The sequence below is a fragment of the Carcharhinus amblyrhynchos genome, chromosome 9 (assembly GCF_965287045.1).
Source record: "Carcharhinus amblyrhynchos chromosome 9, sCarAmb.v2.hapA, whole genome shotgun sequence".
Taxonomy (NCBI): Eukaryota; Metazoa; Chordata; class Chondrichthyes; order Carcharhiniformes; family Carcharhinidae; genus Carcharhinus; species Carcharhinus amblyrhynchos.
In genome coordinates, this window is record NC_137332.1 from 46590669 (window position 1) to 46614788 (window position 24120).

The following is a 24120-nucleotide window of genomic DNA, read 5'->3' on the forward strand; positions in this document are numbered from 1 at the left end:
AAGCCACATGTGGATGTTATAGATTGACATCAGTCGTATATTGCCACATTGATCAGTGTGACATGATGGACAAGTAGCAAAACATTGCTGAATCAAATATGATTCAGTTATGTTTTGATCGTTATGACATTTTCCCTGTTATGATGGCAAAATAAACAAAGGGATTGAAAAATGAAAGATGTAGGATAAGCAAGAAAAACATCAGTGGGATTCATAGAATCACTGTAGGATTCATAGAATCCTACGGTGCAGAAGGAGGCCATTCGGCCCATTGAGTCTGCACTGATCACAATCCCAGCTAGGTCCTATCCCCTTAACCCCACATATTTACCTTGCTAGCCCTCCTGACACTAAGGGACAATTTACCATGGATTATTTTGTGCCCTGCTGTATAATCAAAGAATTACAGATGAATTTGATTTTCTCATCTTAGTCAAAACTGGTATTCAACAAATGGTGGAGCCTATGGGTGGGATTTTTTTGGTCTTGTGTGCAGCGGACGTCTTTGCGAGTGGGATGGGGCATTTTGAAGAGCAGCCAAAAGTCACTTTTGGCCGCTCTCTGAATTTTCCTGTCCCGCCCACAACTATGCTCACTGCTGGCAGGATCAAAAACTGCCAGCCTAAGACTAAAAACACACTTCACATGAGGAGGAGAGGAGCTATTTAGAAAGCAGGGTCCAAAAGATGTTTCAGCTGTAGATTTTAGTGTGTATAAAAACATTGGTAATTAAGTAAGTTATGGTATCCTATGTTCCTATATTATACATTTAAATGCTCAGTGTAAAGTATGATAGCTTTCAAAACCTCAGGATGTCCAAAAGTACTTTACAGCCAATAAAGAACAAAAAAATTACAGCACAGGAACAGGCCCTTCGGCCTTCTAAGCCTGCACTGACCATGCTGCTTGACTTAACTAAAATTTGGTTCCTCCCGGGAACCATATCCCTTTATTCCCATCCTATCCGTGTATTTGTCAAGACGTCCCTTAAAAGTCACTACCATATCCGCTTCCACTACCTTCCCTGGCAACGAGTTCCAGGCACTTACTATTTTCTGTGTAAAACATCTGCCTCATACATCTCCTTTAAACTTTGCCCCTTGCACCTTAAACCTGTGACCCCCTAGTAATTGACTCTTCCATTCTGGGAAAAAGCTTCTGACTATCCACTCTGTCCATGCCTTTCATAGCCTTGTAGACTTCTATCAGGTCACCGTCTCCAAAGCCTCCACATCCTCTTGGTAGGGTGACGACCAGAATCGAACACGATATTCCAAATGTGACCTAATTATGGTTCTATAAAGCTGTAACATGACTTGCCACTTTTTAAACTCAATACCCTGGCCGATGAAGGCAAGCATGCCATATGCCTTCTTGACTACCTTCTCCACCTGCATTGCAACTTTGACCTGTGTACCTGTATACCCAGATCCCTTTGCCTATCAATACTCTTAAGGATTCTGACATTCACTGAGTATTTCCTATCTGTATTAGATCTTCGTTTCTTATCTATATTAGACCTGTATTAGAAGTACTTTTACAACCACAACAAAAAGAGAAAATGCTGGAAAACTTCAACAGGTTTGACAGGATCTGTGGAGAGAGAATAGAGCAAACATTTCGAAAAATGCTTCATTAGACCTGGTACTTTTTCAAGTGTTGTCACTTTTGTGATGTCAGAAACATGGCAGCCAAGTTGCATACAGCAAACTCCCACAAATAGCAATGTGCGATGATCAGGTAAGTTGGTTTCGTGATGTTAATTGAGAAAGAAACATTGGCCAGGATACCGAAGATAACTTCCCTACAAAACAGTGTCAAGGTCTTTTAAGTCCATCTGAACTGAATTGATTGAGAGGGCAGAGAGGACCTCCATTTAACATCCTACCTGATGGATAGCAACTCCAACTTTACGCAACTCCCTTTAGTACTGCATGGATTTGTTAGTCCCAATATTTTTGTGAGCTGAAGTCCTGAGCTGAGATTTTCTGGGATATCGGCAAAGGCTGATGTTGAGCAGGAAAAGTGGTGTTGAAACCATTGGAGGCACAGGTGCCTTTCTCTGGCATATAGGGGAGACTTTGAAAAAACCTTGAAATCACAGGTACCACAACACATTGTTGACAGGGCTGCCACTGATTCACCAGTTCCATCGGCAACTCAGACACAAAGTGAACCAGGACACCATTTTTAAAGGCTGCCCCCACACATAGCACAGTTCACCCAATTACACCTTCCTTGCACCACTACCTGACATCAATGCTTTGCACTGTTTAACCAGCATGCCACCATGGGTGGACTTTTTGACATGGGGGGATGATTCTGGCTTGTGCGCCTGATAATTGTATGCTAATTTATTATAATAGAGGTTCCCAATGTCAAACATTGGCAAATGCACCCCATCACTGATGGAGGGGAGGGGATAGGTGGAATGGACACTTGTGTTACGCTTTCGTGCCATTGTGAAATGTGACTTTAGCCTTCTCGTGATATTTTCTGCTCCCATTGCCAAACCCCCCTGATTCAGATGAGAGTGGAAAGTCCCAGCCCTAGAGTGGGGCTTAAACCCATAACCTAATGATTCAGAAGCAAGAGTGCAACCAATTAAGCCGCAGCCAATTCCTGTCTCAATGACAATACAATAAACAATTTATAATTCCTACATTACAACAGTGACTTAACTTCAAAAATACTTCATTGGCAGTAAAGCACTTTGAGATGTCCCCTAGTCATGAAAAGTTCAATATAAATACAAGTCCATCGATCTATCCAACTATCTACAATTATTTCTAGAATTTCCATTGGACTTCCCTGGAAGGAGACCATCAAATTCCCAGAGTAAGGGCATAAATGGCAAAAAATGGTCACTTAGATTTTCTGGATCTCCCACTAAATAACGAAAGGAGATAAAAAGAAGGTCTATGTAAAATCCCAGAGGACTACTGAAGCACACAAGTGATCAGGAGGAAGTCATCAATTTGATATGTCACAAGCTGGAAATTTACAACCTCCACCAGATGTTCAGGCAGCACAGTAACACAGCGGCTAGCGTTTCTTCCTCACAGCACCAGGAACTCAGGTTCCATTCCCAGCTTGAGTCAGTGCCTGTGTGGAGTCTGCGTGTTCTCCTTGTGTCTGAGTGGGTTTCCTCCAGGTGCTCCGGTTTCCTCCCACAATCCAAAAGATGTGCTGGATAGATGCATTGGCTGTACTCCCTCAATGTACCCAAACAGGCGCCAGAGTGTGGTGGCTAAGGGATTTTCACAGTAAATTCATTGCAGTGTTAATGTAAGTCTACTTGTGACTAATAAATAAACTTTCCAAAAGAAGGTTCCTGCCATCCAGTTTTTGTGCAGCTGAGTCTTTTCAGTGTGTTTTTGCAAATGTTAGTAAATTTAAACAGTCAGTGATTCACAGATAAATCAAGTAAATTACTGATCTATTCTGATTGCTTCAATTAGCAGGTAAATTGGATTCCCCATAGACATTTGCTCCAGGCATGACTGCGCATGGTAACTTTAAAGAGTTTCTGAATTCACCAAAGTATATGGATAGATTGTATTCACACAATCTTGACTGTAATCTGATCAATCGTATCAACAAGAAAGGAACCCATTCATTCAATGTTCAGTTTGTTTGGGACAAGTGGCATCTCATCGTGCATGCTCACTTCCCTTGGTACTGACATGTTTCTTTCATCTTGAGGGAGTTACTGTTACATTGCTGTTTTTGACAAGAAACTAAGTTTATGTAATGATCCTGGGGGAACAACACAACTCTTTACAATTCATACATAATGACATCTGTGTGTTTTCCCAGGATACCGGAGTCAGGTTCATTAATGTCATTTAGTGAGGAGAATATATTGTTCTTGTCTGGTCTGGCTTACACATGACTCCAGATCAACAACAAAGTGATTGGGCGGAATCAGCTCAGAAATTGGGCAGGTCCAATTTCAGGTGGAAAAAACAATGTCCACTGATGGCAATGGTAGCTCTTGCTGCCATTTTGTGCAAAGAATTGCAGGCACAGCTTCCATACTGTGTCACTGGTGGGCAGTTTCTGATTCACTCACCTTGCTATTAGTTCAGTGCTTTGATCATCCAGGCACCATGTTTAAAGACCACCCTTGCACACAGCTAGCACATTTGAGTTCACTGAGAAGACATGGCTGTCAGACCCAGGAAACATTCTGCACCCTCCCTCCAGTACCTGTTAGGTGCAGTGGAAGCCTGTCATGATGTACTGTGCCCACGTTCTGGACAAAGACATACAACCAAGCTGACAAGTCCAGCATGGAAGACAGCAGCAGTGGTGTAGGTGCTGAAGAAAAGCATAGCTACCCCGTGCTACAAGAGCTTGAATGATTCTCTCCATGCTGCCAGGGTAAGTCATGCTTCTCACAACTCACACACTCATAGACCCATCACACATCTACAGGGATCTCACTCAATACCAGTTCAAGGAACATCATCGCTAACCCTCCCAAACACATCTTCATCTCTCCTGTGGGTCATATCTTCATCACCTCACTCCTTCCACTCACTATCCACAAATGCCAGGCACCCATATCACCTGCACTGGCATGTGTCCTGATAAGACTCTGTCCATCTGTCTTCTTGCAGGACATGCTGGTACACAAGAGGGAGAGATTCCAGACAAGCAGAAGGAATGGGGATGTCAGAACTCAAGATCCCTCAGACTTTGAGGAGGGAGTCATCCAGCTGGGCAGTGAGGACACGGATCATGAGGTTGGTGGCACTCAACCAAGTGAGGATCCCAACACTGCAACATCCATCAGACTGCCATGTGATATCTCCTGTTTCTCAGACCTTTACTACACAATAACGACCTTTCCTCTTTTTCACAAGCACATCTGGGAAGGAAGTGAATGGGTCCTTGAGCCAGATTCTCGATTCCAGCCCTGACCATGAATTCAAGGATCTCAAAATACCCTCACCCACACCCTTCACCAGTATAGAAACATATACTTTGGTGGAACTTAACTCTAGAGTAGTCCTGGGACCACGATCTGGTGAGTACATCACACGGCGATGCAGAGCAGGTGGAGGGAGGGGCATGCCAGTGTGCCAGTACTTAGAGGATTGCTGGAGCTAGGAAACTACTGAGTCCCAGTCAGATACAGAGTCTCTGATCTTAGTCATGCCACAGTTGCTGAAGCTCCAAAGCCAAGATAGGAAAAATTAGAAATGGATATCTGCTGCATTCCTCAGATTGAAAAGCTCCATGGAGTCCGCTGTTTAGTCTAAGGTGATTATGCCGACAGGCCAATGCACTGAGGGCAACACAGCTAGGGTGGTGGCTGCCATTGAGACCTTGGCCTAAACCAGGAACTTCACTCCAAGACAGAAGTATAGGCTGATATCCAGGTTGGGGTGGGTGGGGCGGTGGGGGGGGCGGTGGGGGGGAGGTGGTGATCAGGCCATCTCAAGTTCACTCCAGCTGCCCCTCTCTCTCAGGAAGGCAGCCAGGGGCCCTCAGGAGCCATAGCATCACCCATCCATCTGGGTGAGTTTGGGAGTATCCTGCCCATCTGAATCCCCTTTTCCTGTGACACCAAATTAAAAAGAACGTTGTTGCCAACTGCAATTGACAATCTGATATCAGACATCTTCTTTTCACCAGTAAATTTGCCCAGTTCATTAACATTCCAGGGACATTCTTCCCCATTCATTTTGTTTGTCTATTAGTACACATAAACACATTCATAGATGTTGTAAGTCAGAATTGCAATTGAATGAAAGAAATACCATTCAACACTAAGCTTGGATTTTAAAAAACCTGAAGATCCACTGCCAGTTTTGGCCCCCACTGTGAAGTTGATTAATGGGTTTCCCTCCTTTATCAAAGACTCCCACTTCTTGCTTTGATTCAAAGGTTGCAACAGCAGCTAAGGTAATAAGAACTGCATATTTATAATTTAACACCTTCATTATTTTAAGCATTTAACAATAAATGTTTGTAATTTTAGCACATTATTTAAGAAAGGCTATAAAATTAAAATTTTATAGAAATAAGTTACTGGATAATGGATGCCATTTAAACACTCCACCAACTAATGGGTCTGAATTTTACCCATGCTGGTAAACACATAGCTGACAGGACTAGAAGTGGCCAAGTTTTTTACTTCTGCCCAAAATCTACCAAAAGACACAATATCGTGCTGGCTAGCCAGTTAAGAGCCAGACGGCATGAAACATGTCCGGACATAGATACTGCAAGACCATGATGATAGGAGTATGGGGGGGTGCCGTGACTCATGATAACCTAATAGAATGTTTAGAATCAGACCACAGAAGACCTTGGAGGAAACCTAGCAAGCTCTCCAAAATGGCAGCCTCACCCATAGGACACACCAAATCGGGTGGGTCAGTCAGTTTTCAGAAGATATCCTGTGCACTTGCAGGAGACAGTGAGTGCCAGGGAGGTCATCCTAATGCCCCGGGATGGCAAGAGGAGGACCCCCCCCCCACCTCACCAAGAAGGCCTGAGCAGAGGTGGCATCTGAGGTCGGGGGCACAACTTTGGTATGCTGCACATTGATACAGTGCCAATAAAGGTTCAATGATCTTGTGTGCTTGGCAAGAGTGTGTACTGAGTTGGTATAGCCTAGTACAGAGTTCTGGAAGGGTGCCTGTTTTTGGTACAGCTCAGGGCTGTAGGAATCAGAGTCATGGAGTATACATTTGCCCATGCGTGTTAAGATTGAAGATAAGATCAGAACCCTGGGTCACATCTAAGGGTCAGATGTAAAAAGATGTTGGGAACATCAAGATGATTCATGGGAGTGGGGTTGAGGAGCAGGGGAGCATGGTATGGTAGTGCAGATGGAGGGCTAAGTAATGAATGGACTTTTGCCATATAATGCCAATCAATCTGCAACTGGTGGGGTGGGTTGGCCAACCTAATAATCCTAACCAGCCATGAAATAGGTGCTCTGGAGTTCAAGTATGAGCATGAAGAAATGTCCTCCGGTCACGGAGAGGCAGACGTTCTATGGACGGAAGAAGGATAGGCAGGGAGTGAAAAGAATATTGGGTCATCTCATCCCTTTTAAAGGCTTCGGAAAAAGAGCCGCCAGTGATTCAAAGAACAAACAATAAAGAACAATACAGCACAGGAACAGGCCCTTCGGCCCTCCAAGCCTGCACCGATCATGTGTTCCTAACTAGACCATCCATTTGTATCCCTCTATTCCCAGTCTGTTCATGTAGCTATCTAGATAAATCTTAAATGATCCTAGTGTGTCTGCCTCAACCACCTTGCTTGGTAGTGCATTCCAAGCCCCCACCACCCTTATGTAAAAAACCCCCGCACATCTGTATTGAATCTTGCCCCCCTTAACCTTGAACTTGTGACCCCTTGTCTTTGTCATTTCCGACCTGGGAAAAAGCTTCTAACTGTTGACACTACATCTGCCCTTCATAATTTCATAAACTTCTATTAGGTCACCCCTCAACCTCTGTCTTTCCAGGGAGAACAACCCTAGTTTACTCAATCTCACCTCACAGCTAAAACCCTCCGTACCAGGCAACATCCTGGAAAACCTTTTCTGCACTGTCTCCAAAGCCTCCGCATCCTTCTGGTAGGGTGGTGATCAGAACTGGACACAGTACTCCTAATGTGGCCTAACCAATGTTCTATATGACTGCAACACCATACACCAACTTTTATACACTATGCCCTGTCCAATAAAGGCAACCATGTCATATGCCTTCTTCACCACCTTTTCCACCTGTGTTGCCACCTTTCAGGAACTTGGACTTGCACACCCAGATCCCTCTGTGTGCCTATACTCCTGATGGCTCTGTCTTTTATTGTATAGCTCCCCCCTGTATTAGATCTACCAAAATGCATCACTTTGCATTTATCTGGATTAAATTCCATCTGCCATTTCTCTGCCCAATTTTCCAGCCTATCTATATCCTGTCGTATTCTCTGACAATGTTCATCACCATCCGCAACTCCAGCAATCTTTGTGTCGTCCACAAACTTACTAATTAGACCATCATGATTTAACAATCATAAAGCCACTATGATGTATTTGATATCAGCCAAACTCAGCCAGCTAACATGGGTATTGATGTTGTGATGAGTAATAATATTAACCAATCGGTTTCCTTCCTCAGGTGAGCCATCCTCAGAACCAGTCAGGAACCCCAAGGCATTCCACCGAGACCTGAGGTAGTGCCACTGATAGATCCACCCAATCCTGCCCTCTCTCCACATGAAAAACCAGTCATGGCAGTTGTCAGTTGTCAGTGTATTGGCTCAGTTGGTGGTGCACAGTGGTGAGGGCACATCACGGTTGCATGGGTGGCTGGTGGAGGCAGAGAGTGCCCGGGGTGCCAGCATTCTAAGGACTGCTGGAGGCCAGGATGATGCTGAGTCCCAGGCAGACGATGGGTCTCTGGCAACAGTATCCATCAGGCAGATGTTGGATGTCCAGTGGGAGGAATGCAAGATCTGACAGATCTTAGCGCAGATCTTGCCCTAAGAGAAACCCATGCAGAGTGCGAACACTGAGTTGACTCTGCACATTGAGCGCACAGCCTTCTTCATTGAGAGAGTGATGACCCTGTGGAGAGACAGCTCCAAGAACAGAATGGGGTTCCTGGAGTTATGCACAGACCAGCAAAAAGCCACACAGGCAATGGCCTCAACAGGTCAATGCCTGTGTGAGAGATGGATGTGGTACCTCTGCTAGGTGCCCATCCATCAATGATAAGTGGGGAGGTAAATCAAGGTTTTATGCCAGCATCCTAAGTGTTCTATGTTTTTGCATGGCTGCAGGCCTTATCAGTGCTTTGTGATAGACAGTAGGGGCTGCAGCCCTTTTTACTGAGTTACTAAGGCGATATTGAGGTATTGACTGAAAGTTTGTGAAGGAGGCAGTGTTCTTGGGCTCAGAATGAAGGCAAGCCTTGGTAGCCTAGCTAAGAAACATTAAATCAAGGCCTCCCTGGTGTTCCTGCATCCTTAAACGTTCTTCATGTCTGGTTCCACATCCTCACCATGTTCTTGTCCAGGCTCCCCCTCACAGTCATCATTGAATTCTTCCTCTGAGGCACATACACCTGATTCAATGTCTTCCTGGTTGAGTGGTTTCATCCTTGTGAGAGCTACATTATGCAGAGTACCACACACAATGATCATGAAGAACACTCACTCTGGCAGATATTGCAGAGCCCTTTCTGGAGCAGTCCAGACACTGGAATCTCATTTTAAGCAGGCTTATTGTCCTCTCCACCACCACCCTTGTGGAGATGTGGTGATGATTGTATTTTTCCTCAGCCTCCGTCCTCAAGTGCCTGAGTAGCATCATGAGCCACCTCTTCAAAGGATACCCCTTGTCACCCAGCAACCATCCGTTGAAACAGGCTGTAGCTATGGACAGCCTTGGCACTTATGAGTGGTGTAAAATGTAGACATCATGTGAGCTGCCAGTGTATCTTGCACAGATCTATAGAACCTGTGGTTCGCACAATTTGAGGATTCATGGAGTGATACCCCTTCCTCTTGACAAAGATGTTCAGCTGGCCAGCTGGCACATTGATGGCCACATGAATGGAATTGACTGTACCCTAGATATGGGGGAACCCTACAATAGCCACAATGCCTCTGGCCCTCAGCCTGGCTAACTTGGTCCATTCTGAAATGGATGAAACTCATTACCTGCCTGAACAGTACAAGATACCACCTTGGCACAGCTATACACAACTAACTGAGAGACCCCCACAACGATCACCCATTAACCCCTGGAAAGATCCAGAAGCATATAAGTGACCTTGAGAACCACAGGCATTAGATGTCCACCCAACTGGGGACTATCTCTGGCCTAATCATTTGGAAGTGTCGGCTTCCTCTGAAAGCCAGAGCCTCCTGGCCACGTAAAGGCAGCTGCACTGTTGCCTGTACACCCTGGCAGCTGCACTGCTGCCTGTACACCCTGGCAGCTGCACTGTTGCCTGTACACCCTGGCAGTTGCACTGTTGCCTGTACACCCTGGCAGCTGTGCTGCTGCCTGTACATCCTGGCAGCTGCACTGTTGCCTGTACGCCCTGCCAGCTGCACTGCTGCCTGTACACCCTGGCAGTTGCACTGCTACCTGTACACCCTGGCAGCTGCACTGCTGCCTGTACACCCTGGCAGCTGTGCTGCTGCCTGTACATCCTGTCAGCTGCACTGTTGCCTGTGCACCCTGGCAGCTGCACTGCTGCCTGTACACCCTAGCAGCTGCACTGATACCTGTACACCCTGGCAGCTGTGCAGCTGCCTGTACACCTTGGCAGCTGCACTGCTGCCTGTACACACTAGCAGCTGCACTGCTGCCTGTAAACCCTGTGCAGTGATGATTTCTGTGAGGCTGTTCTTGTTGCTCTCCTGGCTGGTCTAAGGATAGGGCTTGGGTGGGATTATTGTCAGAGTGATGGGCTGAATGGCCTCCTTCAGCACTGTAGGGATTCTATAGGACACCCTGTAACTGCATCTCTCCTCTGAGGTGATGCCTGCAAGAACATGGCCTCCTCTCTCTTTGTCCCCTGTCTTCGTCCTGCAAGGCGCTACTCCCTATTGGGTAAACAGTACTCATCAGCTGAGGTGCAGATGGGACTGATCCGTGCACTGCAGATGCCAATGGGATGAAAATCTCAGAGAGATGTTACAGAACTAACATTTGTTTAGATTTTCATTCCATTCAAAAAAAATCAGATTGAATCCAATTCATGGTGCCCACAAGAGGAGCAAACAAGATCCAAGCTGACAAGATGAGGCATTGATCCCATCCTGGGCTTGATCTAATGCTTCGTCTTAGGTGAAACGTCCAGAGAAAATGCAAAAACCTCACAAGACAGCACTGAAAACAGTCACAAATCTTTACTTTAACCCTACACCAAGCTCTCACTAGCTCCAACCAACTTGTTTCTGCCTCTTTGGGTGAAACATTGGCACAAATGAATTGGCACCTGCCCGTGTCGCCCATGTGCCAACCTAAAAGCCTCATGGGCAACATAAAATTCAAATCAATTGGACGTTTAATCCTTTTAACTGGCTGCTTATTTGTCGGCGACTCCACTCATACCTGCCAACCACAATATCGCATGAGCGCATGATGGCTTTGAGCATTTTGGAGTCTGACGTGTACACTTCCAACATAACATCTGGCCACAATCCTGTTGCTAACAAGGCTCTTAGTGAGCCCTTAAATTGGTTAAACATATAAGGGTTCGTTTCTAAATTTCTGATGTAGGGTTTTAGAAGCAAATGTTGGGAATTTAGGAATGAAAGTCAGCACTCTTCAAATGATTTCTTTTTTGGCATTTATGTCAATATTCCTCTTCTGTTTATCTAGCCACTAAATTATAACAACGTACCCACATTTATCCAGTAGAGCAAGAAACTACATTTTTGGCACAAAGCCTGACTTTCCATAATTAATGGCAAAATTGTACCTGCATTCTGCAAAATATAAAATTAAATTCAATTAATCCATGATCCAGACGACCTTTCTTAAATAAATTCTGAATTGCTGCTTGGAAACAATTGTCAGAAATGATCCCTCAATAATTACCATTCCACGGGAATCCAAGTTTGAATGTCCAATCCTAAAGTAAAAGGATTGTTTCAGCTAATCACATAGTTGTAAAGATTCTCTTTACCCCACCTGCAATATGAAGAGTAATGAATTGTTCAACAACATCTCACAATGCTTCATACACAAGTATGATACGTGACAATTGGTAATAAACACACGATGACTAGTTCACAGAGTAAATAGATACTGTAAGGAGATTTAAATAAATGGTGTTATATTAAGTGGCTATCCAATGAGGAGTTGAATTTATTAGCACTATTCCATTGGAGGAAGATTTCTTCCAGTTCTTTAAAATTCATCCACCAAATCTAAACTTTCCTTATGAGACCTGGAGAAGCATTCATACTCATCCTGCCTGCCCCCTCCCCACTCCCCCATGATAAACTACTACTTTTGAGGAAGCAGGTTGTACTGTAGCACATATCCACACCAGATGCTCCCACAAGTGGGCCATTGGAATCGCTTCTGGTTCCTCTCAAGGCAATTTGGTATGAATTTACCAAATCCCTATTCAGGCAGAAATCTTGTAGAAGAACCATTGAATCATAAAATCCTTACAGTGCAAAAAGAAGCCATCCAGCCCACTGAGCCTACACTGACAACAATCCCACCCAGGCCCTATCCCCATAACCCACGCATTCACCCTGCTATTGCCCCTGGCACAAAGGGGCAATTGAACATGGTCAATCAACCGAACCTGCACATCTTTGGACTGTGGGAGGAAACTGAGCACCCAGAGGAAACCAACAAAGACACAGAAAGAATGTACAAACTCCACAAAGACAGTCACCCAAGGCCAGAATTAAACCCAGGTCCCTGGCGCTGTGAGGCAGCAGTACTAACCACTGTGCCACCATGTTGAACCATGCGGTGTTAAACCAGACATGGTGGTCTCTGAGTGGCAAAATGTGCCACACGGTTTTAATTCCCATTCCATCTAATTTCTGCTGGGTGCAGTGAGTCAAAATTCCTCCTACAGTCATTCTGATTGCTTTTTGTCAATGCTTAGAGATTTTAAAAAGCCCTTTCAGAAGTGTAAAGGTAGGGGTGAGCTAAAGTGAATTAATTACAGTTTGTGTACTTTATATATAAATGTGATCAGAAATTTTGGTACATTTAAGAAAAATAAATCTTTTGCATGAATTCAAATTAAGTACATTTCCACAACCCTTACATTAACTTATTCATGAATTGCATAGTCTCTTTGAGGAAAGAATTTAATCAATGTTATTGGCTTAAATTATTTCTCAGAATAAGTTTCAGGGGGCTGCATGGTGCCACAGTGGTTAGCACTGCCACCTCACAGTACCAGGGGCCAAGGTTCAGTTCCCAGCTTGGGTGACTGTCTGTGCAGAGTTTGCACGTTCTCCCCATGTTTGCATGGGTTTCCTCCAAGTGCTGCGGTTTCCTCCCACAGTCTGAAAAACATGCTGGTTAGGTGCATTGACCATGCTAAATTCCCCCTCAGTGTAGCCAAACAGGCGCCGGAGTGCGGCGATTAGGTGATTTTCACAGTAACTTCATTTCAGTGTTGATGTAAGACTACTTGTGACACTAATAAATAAACTTTAAAAAGAAATGTTCCCTAGATGGCTCAATGAACTTATCCATTGATTGGCTGAGGCATGCAGACCAGATAGTTCTTGGGTTTGATGTTCAATCATTGCTGAGGTATTAATTCTCCCCCTGGAGTATCAGCAATTAAGAGTATTATTGTACCTCAGTTAGCCTCACTGACCCTGGATTAGGGGAGAATATATGAGCCAGCAATTCCAGTCAATCACAATTTAAGCGTACCTATTGGAAATAACTGGTTATGAGAATAGGATTGAACTAGATGAAGGTTGCCATCAAGGCTCATGCTTAAGTAAAGGTCACCTGGGTGAGGCCTTTGTGGGTAACTATGACTGATAAAATCATAACTCAGTAAACAGTTGCTACTTCAGGAAAGGGAAGGAGAGATTATTGGAAAATAGGAGGAAATGTCATTTAACAAGATTCAGAGCTGTAATTAGTTTCAGAGTTCACACACAGTACACTCCAGCAAACATAAAACCTTTTGCTGACAGTGTGATATTTCCCTTTATTATAACAGGATGAACAAGCACAGGACAATAACACAATAACCAAAATTTTTGAGAATATCACCATGAATCCAATTTATTTAATAAGAGGATATTTTTGAGAATATTTCAGCTTCCGATACACCAGCCTCAGGGAGGATTCTTCTAGTTGTACTTATGAACAGAAGCAGCATCTTATTTCCTCCTATTTAAGATGTTTGCCCATGCCACACACATCTGTTAGGCTAAGAAGACTACCCTGACATTTGCATGGCTGCAGGCTGATGTTGATTGCTGGGAAATATAATTTGGGGAGTCGACCAAATTTAAATTTCTCCCAATCTCCCTCCCAATAGAGCTAATATCCTGCCAAGAGGTAATTTCTTCCCTTCACCACTTGAGCAGTGGTGGCATGGTAGCACAGTGGTTAGCACTGCTGCCTCATAGTGCCAGAGATCCGTTTCTGATTCCCAGCTTGGGTCACTGTCTGTGTGGAGTTTCCACATTTTCCCTGTGTCTGCGTGGGTTTTCTCCGGGTGCTCTGGTTTCCTCCCACAGTCTGAAAGATGTGCTGGTTATGTGCATTGGTCATGCTAAATCCCCTCTCAGTGTATTCAAACAGGCGCCAGAGTGCGGCGACTAAGGGATTTTTACAGTAACTTAATTGCAGTATCAATGTAAGCCTACTTGTGACACTAATAACTAAACTTAAAACAAACTTAAATCCCAGAGGAATTGATCACCTGTTTGATTTTTATTCCATATAAATCATAAGAATGAACATTATCATGTGGATAATCCACTCAAACTGGATCATTGTCCAGGCAATGGTGGTGGTGATGAAAATTTACTCCCAAGAAATTCATCATTGCATACTTTGTACAGATGTTCAGGACTAAAAGTTTACAAGCCCCTTAGACCTGTCGGCACACAACCAAAATTCTTAAAAGAAGTGGCACCAGATTTGGCGGATGCATTAGTTGTAATCTTCCAAAAATCCCTAGATTCTAAAAAGGTCCCAGAAGATTGGAAAGCCACAAATATAACACCCCATCAAGCTAAGAGGGATGCAAAAAGTAGGAAACTATAGACCAAGTAGCCTAACATTTATCATTTGGAATCCTTTAATAAGGAAATAATAGCAGAATGTTTAGGAAATTATAGTACAATCAAGCAGATTTTATTAAAGGAAATTCAAGTTTACAAATTTTATTCAAATTCTTTGAGGATGTTGTGAGAAAAGTGGATAAAGGAGAACTAGTAGATGTACTGTATTTGGATTTTCAAAAGGGAATTTATAAGATGCTATCTAAACGGTCAGAGATCATGGTGTTGGAGGTGATATATTAGTATGGATACTGTATTGACCAGCTAACCAGAGACAGAGAGATGAGTAAAAATGGGTCATTTTCAAATTGTAACATTTGGGATGCATAGGGATCAATGTGGAGCCTCAATTATTTAAAATTCATATTAATGGATAGAGTGTGTGTTCTAGCCAAATTTTCTGACAATACAAAGGTAACTCTGAAAGTAAGGAGGAGACAAAGGACAGGATTTCCTCCTCAAGTCAGGAAATGAGAGTCAAGCCATTTCCCATCATTACGGTATCAATTTCTAAAAGTCAGTCTATTCATCCAGATCATTTGTCTTCCAGAGACAGGGGCAAGCTGCAATTTTAGCCACCATATCTTAATGCAGCTATGCTGGCAAGTTAGGTTTCACTGGATACTAGCCCAGTTCTCTATATAACTGTGAGGTCCCTTAGCCCTCACTGTTCACAAATCATCATGCCCACATATGTCATTCATGTCCATTCACTCAGTGCCCACTATGTACAGAACTTATGAGCTATACTGGGCGCTCAGAAAATAATGAAAAACAGGCATTCAACTGTCAAGTTAAAAAATGCCCCTCATAAATGCTCCAAAAGAACTGTCAATCAAACACAAGAATATTGAAACTCCCTTTGATAAAACAAAGTGCTCAATAATCTGTCAAAATAAACAAACGGCCATTCAAAAACCTTTTCAAAATATTTAATTCGATTATCTTTTATGTTTATATATTGGTCCATTGTTGTCATCAAAGGAGCATTAAATGGATCTGAAAAATTAATAATTAACTTTCATCATTCAAGTACATTTCTAATTAGGAAACTTTACACTCAGAAAAACTATGTCAATGCTGACATATAATAGAAAACCAAACTGTAAATTAGTGGAAATTTGGACAAATGTTGAAAATGCTGCACATCATAGAAATCCAATTTGCATCAACTGACTCAGGAATAGCTTTAGCCCTGCTGCCATTAGATTTTTGAATAGACCTACCTTGTATTAATTTCATTTTTGTCTGCACCCAGTCTGTAACTCCAACACTTATTCTGCATCCACTCCTTTCCCAATCCCCTCTGTGCTCTATGAATGTTACATTTTGTCTGTATAGAGCAGAAGAAACAATACTTTTCACTATATCCCAACATATGTGGCAATAATAAATCAAATCAAAAAAAATAGAAGTGGCCTACCACCTGAAGCAGGCAGGCACTTTATTTCCCCAGTGACAAGTGACAGTGGGCGAGGCACCATCCCGAAGTCTACAAACATCATTTTACGACACATACTATCTACTTTACATTGATTTTGGTCAATTAAATTCGACCCTGCTGTGAGTTAGCTAATCTCAGTTCAGGTGGGAGTTAAGCTGCTAACAGTGGCCTCAGGAATTCTGACTTAGCAAGGATATAAAATCAGCATGTTGCTCCTGATTAATAGTCCCTAGACAGCAATGGAAAATACACATCTGTGAATATTGAGTGAGAACAAGACTGAGCTCAGCTGTGGAGCTCATTAGATACTTCACAAGATATTTCTACAAGATGGAATCTTGTAAAGTTAGTGTGACTGCTGCAGCGGGTTGAGAATTGGTTGATTGTGCATAGGCAGAAAATTGCTTTCAATGAATTTGTATCTGCTTTCACACTGCTGGTGACCCCTCCCTGTTGATCATAGTTATTTATTGTTGCTATTTATTATGTTTATTAATGGTCCAGGTATAAGTGCTAAGGGAAGGTTCGGCAGGTTTGCATTTAAGGGAAGGGATTTTCCGACTGTTCATACTGGCCAGATTCTCTGGTCCACTGCAGTGAACGAAGATTTGGTTGAACGGCAAATTTTCATCCTCGCTTGCAGCGGCAGCGGGGAGTGAATGGCCGCAGGTCTTTGAAAAGAGAGAATTTGCAGGGTTCTCCCACGGAGCAGGGAAGTGGGACAATTCCTTTGTTTTTTTCTCTTTAATTGGCTTGTGCTTTTTTCTGGCATCTCACCTCTCTCAGGAGATGGCATGGTCCCAGGTGAGTGGGGAGTATCTGTATCATGATGCGTAGGGCATCAGAATTATGTAGGCCAGGCTACCTAGAAACTAGAAAATATAAGCAGGAGTAGGACATCAACGCTTCATATCTACTCCACCATTCATTTTGATCATGACTGATCATCAAATTTGATATCCTGATCCCACCTTTCCTCCCTATCTCTTGTTCCCTTTAGCCCCAGGAGCTATATCTAATTTCTTCTTGAAATCACACAACATTTTGGCTTCAATTACTTTCTGTATTATTGAATTCCAAACCTTCACCACTTTCTGGGTGAAGAAATTTCTTCTCATCTCAATCCTTAAAAAAATTCCCTTATCTTCAAACTATGATCCCTAGTTCTGGATTCCACATCTCAGAAATATTCTTTTGAATCCATTTTGTCTAATCCTGTTGGAATTTTATATAAGTTTCTATGACGTCCCCTCTCACTGTTCTAAACTCCAGTGAATATAATCCTAACCAACTTGGTCTCTCCTCATATGACAGACCTGCCAACCAAGGAATCAGTCTGGTAAACTTTTGCTGCACTCCCCTTATAGTAAGGACATCTTTTCACAGATAAGGACACCAAAAATGCACATAATACTCCAAATGTGGCCTCACCAACACCCTATACAATTGCAGTAAAACATTCTAGAACTAGAAACCCCACAATACAGAAACAGGCCATTCAGCCCATCGAGTCTGCGCCAACCACAATCCCCCCCAGGCCCCACTCCCATATCCCTACATATTTACCCAATAATCTCTCCAACCTATGCATCCCAGGACACTAAGGGCAATTTTTAGCATGGCCAATGAACCTAACCCGCACATCTTTGGACTGTGGGAGGAAACCAGAGCACCCAGAGGAAACCCATGCAAACACGAGGAGAATGTGCAAACTCCATACAGACAGTGACCCAAGACAGGAATCAAACCCAGGTGCCTGGCACTGTGAAGCAGCAGCGCTAACGATTATGCTACCATGCCACCCCACGGAATATTCCTATTTCTATGCTCAATGATCCAGTGAGTCTTCCTTTCCATCGTTTTTGTTTGTTTAGTTTTATGTGTATCATGACAGTTGAATGCCAAATTGATATCATTAGCTCACAAATACAAGAGGAGTTTATCTCAGGATAAGGATAGGTCATTTTGGACTGAGATGTCTTTACTCAGAAGATTGTGAATTGTTGGAATTCTCCATCACAGAGGGCTGTGAATGCTCAATCAATAAGTATATTCAAGATTGAGATCAGTGATTTTTGGACACTAAGGCAATGTAGGATAAAAGCAAAACACTGTGAAACATCTGAAACATCTCAGCAATCTGACAGCGTCTATAGGGTGAGAATAGAACCAATGCTTCGAGTCTAGATGGCCCTTCGTCAGAGCGATGAAGGGTCATGTAGACTCAAAACGTTGGCTCTATTTTCTTCCTACAGATGCTGTCAGACCTGCTGAGGTTTTCCAGCATTTTCTGTATTTGTTGAAGGGAATGTAGGGATTTGGGGATCCGGTACGTAAGTGAAACTGAGGTAAAAGATTAACCATGACCATATTGAATGGTGGAAGGTGTTCAAGATTCCTTTTGACTTGCACATTCTCTACTTCTAATGTTCTTATGTTATTATCATGTAAGTTATGCCTCACAATATATATACTTCTTCCTCACCTGAGATCATAAAATCCCCTGAGAGAGGTGAAAAGCCAGAAAATAGCACAAGCCAATTACAGGACTGCTTTTGAAGCTATACCCCGCCTAGAATCGGCAACATCAAGAGAGGAAAGGGAAATAGATGGGGAAAATTGAGAAAATGCTAAAACTGATTGCAGAACTGGTAACACCTGAAAGGAAAGCCTCGGATATTGCGGTCAGAGGTCCTATTCAAAACATTAACCTAGCCTTCTTCTTCTGATGGTGACTACAATGTTGAGCATTTCCAGCATTTTCTGTTTTCATTTTAGCGTTGAAAGTTGCTTTAAAGGTTACCTACAAAGGCTTTTCCTTTCAATAAAACCTACATTTGAACATAAATGTGTTCTATTCTCATTTCACAAAATATCAAACATGTTTACCGTATTTTATTTCTCAGTGCTTGACATTTACCAAGAGCTACCTTGCTGCTTTGGACAAAAAAAAATCTTCACAACAGGGCGGGTGTCACCAGGAGCCAACCTGTCAATTATAGACTACTGGGCATGAAGTTCTTTCTTAAATGGAAAGCCTAAAAATATTTGTTTTTCTCTGGGATTATCCTGCAAACCAATCGCTGCATTAGAATAATGGTAAGATCTGTGAATTCTGGGATTTTGTTCACAAGTCACTAATAGAGCTCTTGAGCCATAGAAGATTACAGCACAAGAGAAAATTAATCATCCCATTATAGCTGTGCATCTCAGAGCAAGTCAAACCAAACCCTACTTCTTTGCTTCAAGTATTTATTTAATTCTCCTTTAAAAGATACAGGTTGGGATTTTCTGATTGCACTCCTCCCCCAAGACCGCAAATTCTCCCCCGAGGTCAACAGACCTTTAATGGCCCACTAAATTTTCCGTCCCAGTTGTGATGATACCCATAGTAGGGGCGGGACCAGAAAATTTACCTCACAGTGTCTTCTATCACAACCATTCCCAATGGCAATGAATTCAATGCTCCCGGCAACCCTGTGAAGAAATTTCTCCTAAACTCCCTCCTCACTGTAATCTTGGAATAATTTTATGTTGATGACTTTTTGTTCTGAACTCCAAATGGACATCACGTTTCTCTGTTCCCTGCATCAAAATTCTTTATACTTTTTAAAAAAAGCTTTATTAAATCCCCTCTTATTCTCTGCACCAGTGGAATATCTCAAGTATTGCCTCATAATTATGGCTGTCACCCCTTGACATCCTCATGGTTAATCTATGCTGTTAGGTGTAATCTTTGTGGGAGTTCTCCTGATCCTCCATTGAAGATACAGAAGAATCCCTGTGAAAATTCCAGACAGATGGCTTTTGCATCTTTCTTTATAATAGGGCATCCCAAAACTATACACAGTACTATAACATGGTCTAACCAATTTATCATTATTGCTAAACATCTGTATACTGTGTCCCTGTTGATAAAATTCAAAATTCTACTGAACATTTTTAATGGCTTTGCTATCCACACTCTCACTCCCAGGAAATTATGTATTTACAGGTCATCATTTCACTATTCATTCAAATCCTTCAGTATCTTTCCATTAAGGATATATTCCTAATGGTACTTATTCCTTGCTTTTTCTCCCAAAAGGGATTATCTCGCGAAACGAGATCCTGCCAGTGAGAAGCTCTTTTCTGGACTCTTGCTGGATTTTGCACCCACATTGCCATTTGTGTTTGCCATGAACACGGGCACAAAATCCTCCCCATTTCCTTTGGAGAAATTGGTAATAAACTGGTCAGGGATTGCATCCAGGACCAATTCCGATGTAAGGAGATAATCATAGTCCTGCACATCCAAGAGCCTAAAAACAATGCCTTGCAGAATATCAGTGCTAATGGGACAATGGGTTGACCAACCCCATTTTGAGACCCAATTTACTGACAGATTCAGCATAAAATTCACCTATTGCTATCCAACATAGAACAAATAACAAATCCACCAACGTATGTAGTGATGTTAAAAGCAAATTACGGCAGCTATTGGAATCTGAACCAAAAACAGAAAATGCTAGAAAATCTCAGCAGGTCTGACAGAATCTGTGGGAAGAGAATAGAGCCATTGTTTTGAGTCTGGATGCCAAAGAGCAGAACGTGGAATCGTTGTGGGTAGAGATTAGGAACAGCAAAGGGAGGAAGACGCTGGTGGGTGTCGTCTATAGGCCCCCGAATAATGATCTGGAGGTGGGGCGGGCTGTTAACGCGCAAATAAGTGTGGCGTGCCGGAATGGGACAGCCGTAATTATGGGGGATTTCAATCTACATATTGATTGGTCAACCCATGTTGGACGCAGTGGGCTCGAGGAGGAGTTCTTGGAATGCTGCCGGGATAGTTTCCTTGAACGTGTGCGTTGGAGCCGACAAGGGACCGAGCTATCTTGGATCTGGTGTTATGTAATGAGGCGGGTAGAATTAGGGACCTTGCGGTGAAGGATCCTCTTGGGGAGAGTGATCATTGTATGGTGGAGTTTCTGGTGCAGATGGAGGAGGAGAAAGTGGGTTCTCGGACACGCGTCCTTTGTTTGAACAGAGGGGAGTACGGTAGGATGAGAGAAGAATTGGCGAATGTGGACTGGGGGAGCGCGTTGGAAGGTAGGTCTGCTGAGGAGCAGTGGAGGATCTTTAAGGAGATCTTTCTTGGTGTTCAGCAGAAATTTATTCCGATGGTCAAAAAGGACCGTAGGAGGAGAAGTAATAAGCCGTGGATAACGAAGGAGGTGAAGGAAAGTGTTAAATTAAAAGCGGAGGCGTTTAGAGTAGCTAAGAGTAGTGGGCGAGAAGAGGATTGGGAGAGGTTTAAATGTGAACAAAGATTGACAAAGAATTTGATAAAGAAGGGTAGGAGAAACTATGAAGCTGGGCTAGCACTTAATATAAAAAAGGATAGCCAGAGTTTTTATAAATATATAAAAAGGAAGAGGCTGGCTAGGGTGAACGTTGGACCCTTAGAGGATGAGAAGGGGGACTTATTGGTAGGGGATGGGGAAATGGCTGAGGTCTTGAATAACTTTTTTGTTTCGGTCTTCACGGAGGAAGACATGAATAATTTGCCGGGTGTTAGAGATGGAAAGGTGGTAGGACTGGAGGGTCTCGATGACATTATTGTTACTAGAGAGGCGGTGCTCAACAGACTGGAGGGGCTGATTGTGGACAATCCCCAGGACCGGATGGAATGCATCCGAGGGTTCTGAAAGAAATGGCGGAGGTGATAGTGGATGCCTTGGTGGTTATTTTCCAAACGTCGCTGGATTCCGGGGATTGGAAAACGGCTAATGTTACGCCATTGTTTAAGAAGGGTGGCAGGCAAAAGGCAGGGAATTATAGGCCGGTTAGTTTAACGTCTGTTGTAGGTAAAATGTTAGAATCCGTCATCAAGGAGGAAATAGCGAGGCATCTTGAGGGGAATTGCTTGATAGAGCAGACGCAGCATGGTTTCGTTAAGGGGAAGTCGTGTCTGACAAATTTACTGGAGTTCTATGAGGATGTGTCTAGGGCGGTGGATAGAGGAGAGCTGGTGGATGTGGTCTTTCTTGATTTTCAGAAGGCGTTTGACAAGGTACCTCACAAGAGGTTATTGCAGAAGGTCAGGGGACGTGGAGTTGGGGGTAGGGTGTTAGCGTGGATAGAGGATTGGTTGTCAAATAGGAGGCAGAGAGTGGGGGTCAATGGGTGCTATTCGGATTGGCGGTTGGTGACTAGTGGAGTGCCCCAGGGGTCGGTGCTGGGGCCTCAGCTATTTACCATTTATATAGATGATCTGGAGGAGGGAACCGAGTGTATGGTGTCGAAATTTGCTGATGACACCAAGATTGGTGGAACAGCAAATTGCGCAGAGGGTGTGGAGAGTCTACAGAAGGATCTGGATAGGCTGGGTGAATGGGCCAGGAACTGGCAAATGGAATTTAATGTTGGCAAGTGCGAGGTGGTCCACTTTGGTAGGAATAATGGTAGGAAGGATTATTACTTACGTGGCGAAAAACTGCAGCATGCGACGGTGCAGAGGGACCTTGGGGTCCTTGTGCATGAGTCGCAAAAACCCAGCCTGCAGGTGCAGCAGGTGGTCAGGAAGGCGAATGGGATGCTGGCCTTCATAGCGAGGGGGATTGAATATAAAAGTAGGGAGGTCTTGCTGCGGCTATATAGGGCATTGGTGAGGCCGCAGCTGGAGTACTGTGTGCAGTTTTGGGCGCCGTACTTACGCAAGGATATTTTGGCCTTGGAGGGAGTGCAGAGGAGGCTTACTAGGCTGATGCTGGAGTTGAGGGGGTTGAGCTATGAGGAGAGGCTGAATAAACTAGGCTTGTACTCGTTAGAGTTTAGAAGAATGAGGGGAGATCTCATTGAGACGTATAAGATGATGAATGGGATGGATAGGATAGAGGTGGAGAGACTCTTCCCACTCAGAAAGGACAGTAGGACTAGGGGGCACAGCCTCAAGATAAAGGGGGGGCGGTTTAGAACGGAGTTGAGGAAGAACTTCTTCACTCAAAGGGTGGTGAATCTCTGGAATTCTCTGCCCGTTGAAGCGGTGGAGGCTGCCTCGCTAAATATTTTTAAGACGCGGGTTGATGGGTTTTTGATAAGCGAGGGGATTAAGGGTTATGGGGAGAGGGCGGGAATGTGGAACTGAGCCACGACAGATCAGCCATGATTTATTGAATGGCGGGGCAGGCTCGAGGGGCTAGATGGCCTACTCCTGCTCCTATTTCTTATGTTCTTATGTCCCTTCATCGAAGCTAAAGGCAGAGATGATATTTATATTTGGGGGAGGCAAGGTGGGTGGCAGTTGGGGGTGGCAGCTGATGCTTCTGAAAACCTGGAGCCTTGATTCTGACTCATCTTCAACACTCAGACGTTCAGTGAAGTCACGGGTAAATGTTAGTGATGTGAATGCAAATTTGCTTTCAAAAATATATTCAAACTTTAAGCAGTAACATAACCGTGGGCCACAGAAAATGTTGCCCTGCATGTGGGAAGGCTGTCTGTCACCAATATATGGGAAAACCAACACTGAGGCCAACTCACAACTCCAACCCAATCTACCACCAGCGGTCTGAACACCCCTTCCAGGGAAAATCTCCTACTTTCTTCCATTTCAGATATGGCATTTATTCTTTTAAATATTGACGTGTGCTGTAACATTCTTTATTTGTGTTTCAATTAAGAGTCTTTAAGAGGATTCTCTCCTTCAAGAGTTTTGTTTTTCTACTGCTTGGCAATGAAGGATCCACAATAGACATACTGATCCAGACCCTTCCAGTATTTGTACTATTGCATCATGAAAGTTAGCCCCCAAGGATGTCATTTTATGATACATTAGATGGCCCAATTCTACATGGTTTTTACTTTCAAGTATAGAATAGATTGCATGCCCATGCAGGGTTCTGTCAATCAGT

At 43.5% G+C, this 24120-nt stretch overlaps 1 pseudogene; it reads left to right on the forward strand.

The window, feature by feature from the left end:
• The first annotated feature begins 1725 nt into the window (after nucleotides 1–1725).
• Nucleotides 1726–24120, forward strand: part of LOC145348273 (histone chaperone ASF1-like) — an 84831-nt pseudogene continuing 62436 nt past the window's right edge.